This window comes from Cebus imitator, unplaced genomic scaffold, assembly GCF_001604975.1.
Source record: "Cebus imitator isolate Cc_AM_T3 unplaced genomic scaffold, Cebus_imitator-1.0 Scaffold385, whole genome shotgun sequence".
Classification (NCBI taxonomy): Eukaryota; Metazoa; Chordata; class Mammalia; order Primates; family Cebidae; genus Cebus; species Cebus imitator.
Genome location: NW_016107700.1, coordinates 667,685 through 677,523, shown reverse-complemented (window position 1 = coordinate 677,523; position 9,839 = coordinate 667,685). Strand labels below are relative to the sequence as shown.

General features: G+C 43.0%; 1 protein-coding gene across 11 annotated transcripts in view; it reads right to left on the bottom strand.

Moving 5' to 3' along the window:
* FGD4 (FYVE, RhoGEF and PH domain containing 4) overlaps positions 1-9,839 on the bottom strand; it is a 237,048-nt gene that overhangs the window by 24,145 nt on the left and 203,064 nt on the right. The window lies entirely within an intron of this gene.

Below are 9,839 nucleotides of genomic sequence, written 5' to 3'. Positions count from 1 at the left end.
AAGGCTGACACGATAGAAATTCACATTCAGTGACTTTATAAAAGCATTTAATTCATTTCTGAATATGTTAAAACATGGAAAGAAATAAAACCCTAAATATCTGTGTTAATTTGAGGACAGATTCCTAAGAGAAGGTCTAAAATTATCTTCTTTCTTCATATTTAGCGTTTCTCAAGTTTTTTCTAGGGTTACATATATTTTTTTTTCCCCCATGATTATATATGTTTTCTACGACAAGAGCAATTAGAGAATAAAATTATGTTTTAAAATTTACTTTCCCAATACCATGTGGGCTAAACTCAACATGATTTTATTTTACTTCCTTCATCAAGATTTCTCAATTTACTAATTCTTCAAATTTTCTCTAAAATGTTACTTTCAGCTAAGTACTATTATTAGCAGAGGCTCTGACGCCAGACTGGAAGCACTAAGCCTCCACCCTACCCCTTATGAGCTGTGTAAACCCTCATGCCTCAAGATCATTATCTGTAAAAGTCACAGCTTGCTGAGATTAAATGAAACAAATGTGAAATGTTTAGAACAGTGCTTTGCACAGAATAAGTGCTTAAATTCAACAAGCCTTCTCATTTTATTCTCCTTGGGACTTGAGTCTAGATCTGTCCTTCTAGGCCCTCTGTTCAGCTCCACATTGCTATGAAGACAAGGTCGATGGGTATGTAAAACCTTCCAACAAGTTTATGTGACGTTATGTAATAGTCATTCTGGAAGTTTGTTTCTCGCCAGTTGTTTTCGCATTTTGTAACTTCCTGTAGCCAGTGTTATAAATTTCAGTTCCACGCTGGAGAATGTAGAAATAAATGATCACTAAATACATTATAGATATATCCCAAGATATAACCTGTATTCTGGAAAAGATAGACAGAGCCTTCTTTTTTTCTTAAATAGAGATGGGGTCTTGCTATGCTGCCCAGGTTGGTCTTGAATTCCTGGGCTGAAGTGATCCTCCATCTTGGCCTCTCAAATATATCCTCTTGGGATGTAGGCCTTTATCACTAACTGTCTACTGTCATCTGAGAATGATGATGACACCCGCATTTTACATAGATTTTAGAGATCTGAAAAAAACTTCCAAGAGGTTTTTTTATCACCATCCATACCCTAGTTTGATTAAGGCAACAGCTTGCTTGCTAAGTGTTCTTGTTAACACTTCTCTCTCTTCTATCAAAGCTTTCTCAGGAGGATATTTGGTTGAAGCTGTGAATGTTGCAGGAGCTACAGAGTCACCAGCACAAGGGATAGAGGTCACACATTCCAGCCACCAACAATAACCAAATTGTTCCTGCAAACTGAGTGACAAATGTAATGGTATAGCATAAAGTTTGTGAGTTATCTGCTACTTGTCCTCAAGCCGGCTTTCTAAAGTTCAGCACTCATGCTGTTTTGCAGAAACAAGTTCACAAATATGGAGGCTCTTAGCATTTGCCATTTGTGTTATGCTCACATGACAGATTATCTAATAAATGTGTATTTTTCTCCTTCCCGTTCATGCTTTCAGGACTGCATTCCCTCCCTTATATTCTCCCTAAATTGGACTTCACATTCTAAACCGTCAATAATTCTATATTAATCTTTTCTTTTTTTTGAGATGGAGTCTTACTTTGTCACCCAGGCTGGAGTGAAGTGGCGTGATCTCAGCTCACTGCAACCTTTGTCTCCCGGATTCAAGCGATTCTCCTGCCTCAGCCTCCTGAGTAACTGGGACAACAGGCGTGCACCACCATGCCTGGCTAATTTTTTATATTTTTAGTAGGGTCGAGGTTTCACCATATTGGCCAGGCTGGTTTTGAACTCCTGACATGATTCGCCTGCCTCGGGCTCCCAAAGTGCTAGGATTACAGGCGTGAGCCACCATGCCCTGCTCAATAATTCTATGTTAATCTTAAATAGTTCTGATCACAATCCAATGCTAGTCAATGAATATCCTTTTCCTTTTTGCATAGGTGAAGGTAGGAGCTCTTGCAGAATATAAACATTGCTTACAAAGATGATGAGGTCATATATAGGAAGCAACCAAGTAGCTACTCCTGTTTCCTCCATGAAACTTGTGCTCATAGCAAAAGCCACCACCACCTTTCACAAATAATTACTTCCCTCTGGGTTTCCCTTGATATTGAAAAAAGAAGTTACAGCAACTATGGCATGAAGAACATTGACTTTCCCTTAGAGGGTAGGAGATTCCCTTTTATTTCAAACCCATAGCTTAGAAGTAGTGATCAGTGAAGCAATCTCAGACTAGCGAAGCAATTTCCAGAAGTCCTAGGTTGTGATAAAAACCACAAGCCTCAATATTATTAAAAACACAGGGAGGGTCCTCTTTCTTGATCTCTACTGTTCAAGTACTTTTATTTCAAGCCTCTAAAAATATATTTGACTGAAATAATTCAATTTCATTTTCTCACCAGTGACAATTTCAATTCATGTTTGTTTTCAAAGGTAATAGGATATTGGTGGAGAAAATTTCTTGTGCTTGCTCTGTGTTCAAAGATTAAATAAGTTAAGGGAAAAATAATCGGAATCTATCAAGTTACAAGGAAATAAGGAACAGAACAACTCCAAAGGGCCAAGGATAAAAAGTTTTGGGTTGTTTTGTGGGATAATGTGGTGATTTTTTTTTTTTAAACTTTCAGATGTCAGGTAGTTTATTTCAACAGAGTACCTGCTACAGCTTGAATGTGCCCTATAAAAAGTATGTGTTGGAAACTTAATCCCTCATGCAGAAGTGTTGGCAGGTGGGGCCTAATGGTAACTGTTTGGATCATGAGGGCTCCACTAAACTATGAATTAATCTATGAATGGATTAATGCAGATTAAAAAAGGGCTTGAGGCCATGAGTTGGATTTCTTGCTCTCTCTCTCATCATGTGATGCCTTCTGTATGTCACGATGCAGTAAGAGGGCCCTCACCAGATGCCAGCCCCTCAATCTTGAACTTCCCAGCCTCCAGAACTACAGAAAATAAATTCCTGTTCTTTATAAATTAGCCAGTCTCAGGTGTTCTGTGACAGCAACATGAAATGGCTTACATTAAACAGAATCCTACTTAACATTAACAATGAAAAAGTGTGGTGTAGACACAAGCAAATATGCAAACACATGAAGATCATTTAAAAGCAGATAGCAGATTCTAAATATAGTCTGGTTTTCCAGACAAATGTAATATCCCAAGGATAGGAAACAGAAAACTCGCCCTCATTACCCTTCCAGAGAGAAAAGAAAAGAAAAATCGTGCTTCTGAAGTTTCTACAAGTAAGAACAAGAGGCTCCATGGGAATAAATGTGCACTGGCAAGGCAGGATTCTGTGACAAGCACAGCACTGGAGAGGGTGGAGGAAAAGAGCCAACGTGACACTGGAAATGTTTCTAAGATAGTCTTCAAAGAATGCATGTGGCTTTCCTAAAATTCCTGCCACATGACCCCATTCTACTGGGAGGCAATGGCATGTTATGTTTGATGGCCTAAAGTAACTGGAACGGGCAAGCGAGGTGGCTCACGCCTGTAATCCCAGCACTTTGGGAGGCTGAGGTGGGTGGGAGGTCAGGAGTTCGAGACCAGCATGGCCAACACGGTGAAAACCTGTCTCTACTAAAAATGCAAAAATTAGCCAGGCGTGGTGGCAGGTGCCTGTAATCCCAGCTCCTTGGGAGGCTAAGGCAGAAGAATGGCTTGAACAGAGATTGCAGTGAGCTGAAATCGTGCCATTGCACTCCAGCCTGGGGAACAAGAGGGATACTTTGTCTCAAAAAAAAAAAAAAAAAAAAAAAAAGTAAGTGAAACATGATGGGTCTTTTCCTCAGTCACTGACTGCCACTTTTCCCAAGGTTCTTAGCCACCCATCCTCCAAAGAGCTGTTTCATTCAGCTCTGCATCAAAATATTCAACATAAACCTCTTTCCAAAATAACTCCCAGATGTGAGAATTAAGCCCAGGCAATTGGTTAGACCCGAGCTCAAAGTTTAACTACAGAGGCGGCCCATTAATAAGGAAGAGGAGAAAGCACCTAAAGGCAAAGATAGAAGAAAGACATTGACTCCTGGTTATGTTGCCTAGAACACTGTATTAGGCATGTCTTTTTATTATGTATTTTTGATTTTGGGCATCTTAGGCCTTTTTGACTCTGACAGGACTACCACTCCCAGGGATACCCAATTCCTAGAGAGAGCAGCACGCCTATCATGTAGAAACCAACCAATTCAGAACCCACACCCGCAGTCACCTCCTGTATTGAACGCTTACTCTCTGGGCCACTATTCTCCTGCCCTAATCACCTCAGGGCCAGGACAACAGGCCCTGGGCCCTAAAGAAATTATTCGAACTACCCAATCCTCACCTGGGTGCTCTGTTTTGCCCATTCCATCCTGCAGAAACCACAATAAAGGCTCTTGCCCACGTTTTCTGCCTGCTCCTCTGCCTCCTGACTGATGCTGGTGCTTCCCCACTGCCCTCTCAATTCATATACCATACCCCCACCCCACCCTGATTTGCCTTTCCGATGGCAATCAGCTGATCTTTTGTAATAGACCCCTGAAGAGGACTCTGAACCCTAACATGACACCTCTTTGTTTTCTACTTAGCTTTCTGTATTACCTCTGAAAGAAGTACTTCTGTTTAGCACAAATGAGAAATTTTATAATCTGGTAAAAATACACGTTTAAATTATGAAGATATTCAGATGCCATAAAATTTACTTTTTTTTTTTTTTGAGACAGAGTCTCGTTCTGTTGGCCAGGCTGGAGTGCATGGCACAATTTCAGTTCACTGCAACCTCCGCCTCCTGGGTTCAAGCGATTCTCCTGCCTCAGCCTCCCGAGTAGCTGGGACTACAGGCCTGCAGCACCATGCCTGGCTAACCTTTTTTATTTTTAGTAGAGATGGGGTTTCACCATATTGGCCAGGCTGGTCTCAAACTCCTGACCTCAGCTGATCCACCCACCTTGGCCTCCCAAAGTGCTGGGATTACTGCATCTGGCCAATTTACTCTTTCAAAATGTACAAATCATGGTTTTTAGGATAGTTGTAAATTGGGCAACTATCACCAATTCCAGAACATTTTATGCCTCTGAAAGGAAACCTCATACCCATTTCCCATTCCCCACTAGTCTTAGGGAACCACTAATTACATCCTGTCTCTATGCATTTGCCTCTTCTGCATGTTTCACATAAGTAAAGCCATACTGTACGTGGTCTGTTGTAACAGGCATGTTTCACTTGACACATTTTAAGGTTAATCTATGTAGCATATGTAAGTTTTTATTCCTTTTTCTTGACATATAATATTTCATTGCATGACCATACCACATTTTGTTTACCTATTCAGTTGATGGACATTTAGGTCGTCTCAACTTTTTGGCTATTATGAATAATGCTGTTTTGGACAAACGTGCAAGTTTTTGTGCAGACACGTGTTTTCAATTTTCTTGAGTTATACAAACTTGGAGTAGAACTGCTGGGTCATAAAACAACCAAATGTTATTTTAAAAACATGACTGATAGAAAAAGACTTTTAAAAGTTTGTGGAGAAATGAAATTAAAAGAAACATATTTTATTTTGACCTAAGTTCTACCAAGTTCAATTCTGTAATCAATGATAGCAGCCATTCAGCCCACCCTAAAGAACTGAGGGTCCTGAGAATTTTATTTATTTATTTTTTTGATGGAGTCTCACTCTGTTGCCCAGGCTGGAGTGCAGTGGTGCAATCTTAGCTCACTGCAACCTCTGCCTCCTGGGTTCAAGCGATTCTCCTGCCTCAGCCTCCTGAGTAGCTGGAATTACAGGCGCATACCACCACACCTGGCTAATTTTGCTATTTTTAGTAGAGACGAGGTTGCACCATATTGGGTGAGGCTGGTCTTGAACTCCTGACCTTGTGATCTGCCTGCCGCAGCCTCCCTAAGTGCTGGGATTAAAAGTGTGAGCCACTGTGTCCAGCCCTGGGTCCTGAGAATTTTACCATGGCAATGCAGTAGTTTTTACACTATTAACTGAAGAAAAATGTGTGTCCTTTACAGATTCTTTAAGATCATGAAACAAAAAGAAGAGGAGCCAAACCAGGACAATAAGGTATATGCCTAATGATTCTCTGTCAAAAGTCTCAAAAAATTGCCCTTGTTTGATAATAATGAGCAAGAACATTGTCATGGTTTAGAAGGACTCTTTGGAGAAGTTCCCCTGGGTGTTTTTCTGCTAAAATCTTTGGCTAGCTTTCTCAAAATACTCTCAAAATAAGCAGATGTTATTGTTCTTTCGCCCTCAAGAAAATCAACGGGCTTATTGCCTTGAGCATCCCAAAAAACCTTTGCCAAAACCTTTGCTCTTGACTAGAACTCTTTCATTTTGACTGGATCACTTGTACCTGTTGGTAACCATTGGTCTGATTGTGTTTTGTCTTCGGGATTGTACTGGGAAAGCCATGTTTCATCTCCTATTACAATTTGTTTTAGAAATGCTTTAGAAGCTTTATGCCACTCATTTAAAATTTCCACCAAAATTTCTGCTCTTGCCTGCAGCTGATCTGGGTGCAACATTTTTGGCACCCATTGAGTGGAAAGTTGCTCAACTTTAATTTTTCAGTCAGAATTGTACAAGATGAACCCAATTGAGATGTCTGTGGTATTGGCTACTGCTTCTGCTGTTAACTGTCAGTCCTCTTCAATTGGGGCAGGAGCAAGATGAATTTTTTCCTAGTGAAAGGATGTGGATGGTCTGCTGCTGCAGGTTTCATCTTCAACAGTGTCTCGTCCCTTCTTAAAATCAGTTACCCATTTGTAAACTGCTCATTTCTTCGTGGCACTGTCTCCATAAACTTTTCATGAAGCATCAATTATTTCACCATTTTTGTATCCAAGCTTCGCCATATGTTTGATGTTTGTTCTTGCTTCAATTTTAACCGAATTCATGTTGCTTTGACAGGGGCTCTTTTCAAACTTATTTTATTTATTTATTTATTTACAGATGGAGTCTTGTTCTGTCACCAGACTGGAGTATAGTAATGTGATCTTGGCTCATTGCAACCTCTGGCTCCTGCGTTGAAACGATTCCCCTGCCTCAGCCTCCTAAGTAGCTGGGGCTACAGGCGCGTACCACCACACCTGGCCAATTTTTTGTATTTTAGTAGGGAAGGGGTTTCACCATGTTGGCCAGGATGGTCTGGATCTCCTGACCTTGTGATCTGCCCACCTTGGCCTCCCAAAGTGCTGAGATTACAGGCATGAGCCACTGTGCCCAGCCTATTATTTATTTATTTATTTTTCTGAGACAGGGTCTCGCTCTGTCACCCAGGCTGGGTAGTATGATCATAGCTCACTGCAGTCTTGGAACTCTGGCTCAAGAGCTTCTCCTGCCTCGCCTCTCAAGTAGCTAGGACTACAGGTGCATGCTACCATGCCCAGCTAATTTTTAAGCTTTTTGTAGAGACGGGGTAGTCTCTGTGTGTTGCCCAGGTTGGTCTTGAACTCCTAAACTCAAGGCATCTTCCTGTCTTGACTTTCCAAAGTCCTGGTATTACAGGTATGAGCCACACTGTGCCAGACCTCAAACTGATGTCTTACCCTTCTTAGTGCCTCAAACCAGATACTGTTCAGTCATGTTATAACAACTTAGTGCGGGTTTATTTTGTTGCAAAAAAGCTTTGAAATCCATGCATAGTTTTTTCATAATATGCATTTTCCATGACCTTTTCAAGACCCCTTGTACTGAACACCCCTCTCTGCCCGACAATTAGTTCTTAAGTTTTCCTTTCAATGGAGGCTGAAAACAGACACAGAAGCCTCTAGGCCCCCATGACAACTCACGCTATGTTGGGGGAGATGACTGCCTCGCAGCAGAAAAGTCAGACATGAATAACATCCTAAGAATGTACTGTGTGCCATTCGCCAGGCAGCCTTTTCACCCATGTGTCTGTTTCTCTAATAACAATCAGAATGAAAGCTAATGTTTATTAAGCTTTGACAGGAGCTCTTTTCAAACTGATGTCTTTATTTATTTATTATTATTATTATTTTTTGAGAGAGAGTCTTGCTCTATCGCCAGGCTGGAGTACAGTGGCGTGATCTTGGCTCATTTTAACCTCTGCCTCCTGGGTTAAAGCAATTCCCCTGCCTCAGCCTCCCAAGTAGCTGGGACTACAGGTGCATACATTATGCTCAGCTAAGGGGAGCAGCTCCAGGCACCAGCATGGGTGCCGGCTCCCTGCAAAGCTGTGGCTGGACCAAGTACATTGCAAGCAGCTTCCACTGCTGGCACTGGCAAAGGTGGTGATGCCTGGAAGCTTGGAGATACCAGGAAACAGAGCCCCAAACAGGGTGGTATATCCCTGGCTCAGGGAGTTCCTAGGTCTGGGCTCCACGAAGGGTGGCAGCTCTTCTCTCCTTCTCTCTTCTCTCCTTCTTATTGCCTACAACATGGTGAGTGGGGGCATGTTTCAGCCCTGTTTGTGTTACAGCTCTTTCAGTCCTGCCATTCAGTGGGTCCCGAGTTCTAATCTCACATCCAGGAAGAATGAAGTATGTGGACAACTGGAGGGTAAGGTGAAGAGGTGGTTTCTTGAGCGACAGCACAGCTCTCCAGAGACCTGAAGTGGACAGCTCCTTTGCGCAGGCAGGCTGTCCCGACATCTGCTTAGCTCTCAGCTGAGACCTACAGTGGGTAGCTCCTCTCTACTGGCAGGTCATCCCAACATCTGCCAGAGTCTGACTGAGTCCAGGGTTTTTATTTGCTTCACAGGAGAGGAAGTACATGCCGATTGGTCTATGGGCAGCCATGGGCAGGCCTGGAAAATGCACCAAGTTCTCACTCTGGTCCACGGAACTGGCAGCCCGGCCCCCAGGCTTCAGGCTGTCCCAGGGCTGAAGGCGGGCTGCACTGCAGACCTGCCTCTTTCCACCCAGGAGCCTGTCTGCCTCCAGCTGCCATCAACCTGCCATCCTCAATGCCCAGGCTGTTTGTGCCAAAAGGTGCCCATAGGCCCACACTGAGCCACCCTTAGCACCCCTTGGCCTCCCTCCTGTGCTTGTTGGCACTCAGAGTCTAAAGGGGACTGAGGGGCACGAGGGGGCTGGCATATCAGCACTGTCCCAAGTGTGTGCACACCCTGCCAGTTTGCAATACCACCCAGGCTTGGCCCCAACTTTGCTCTGAAATTGGAACAGGTATTGGGAGTGGGGAAAGGCTAGGCAATGGGAGCAGGCACTTTTGAGCCTGCAAGTGTACAGGGGGCTTTCTGGGCCCCCGAGAGTACAGGAACACCTAGGTCGGCAGCTGCAGCTGAGTAGCTGCCCTGGCCATGCCTCCCTCACTGCAGACAGTATTGTTGCAGCAACCACTCCAGGTGGGTCACTGCTGCCTGCCTTCCATACCAAGTATACAGAAAAATTACAAAAAATACGTTACTTAGAATACTTCCCTAAATGGAATCCAGACATTGTTGACTAAGCCAAGTTAGCTGTAATTGCTTTGGTGAATAAGGCAACATTCTACTTTTCCAATCTGTATACAACTATTTTTATATATAATTCCTTTTTTTTTCAGATGGAGTCTTGATCTGTTGTTCAGACTGGAGTGCAGTGGCACGATCTCAGCTTACTGCAACCTCTACCTCCCAGGTTCATGCAATTCTCCTGCCTCAGCCTCTTGAGTAGCTGTGATTATAGGCAACTACCACTACACTCAGCTGATTTTTCTATTTTTTAGTAGAGATGGGGTTTTGCCGTGTTGGCCAGATTGATCTCAAACTCCTGATCTCTGGTGATCCACTTGCCTCGGCCTCCCATGCTGGGATTACAGACGTCGGCCACCATGCCCAGCCACATTTTTTTTTTTTTTT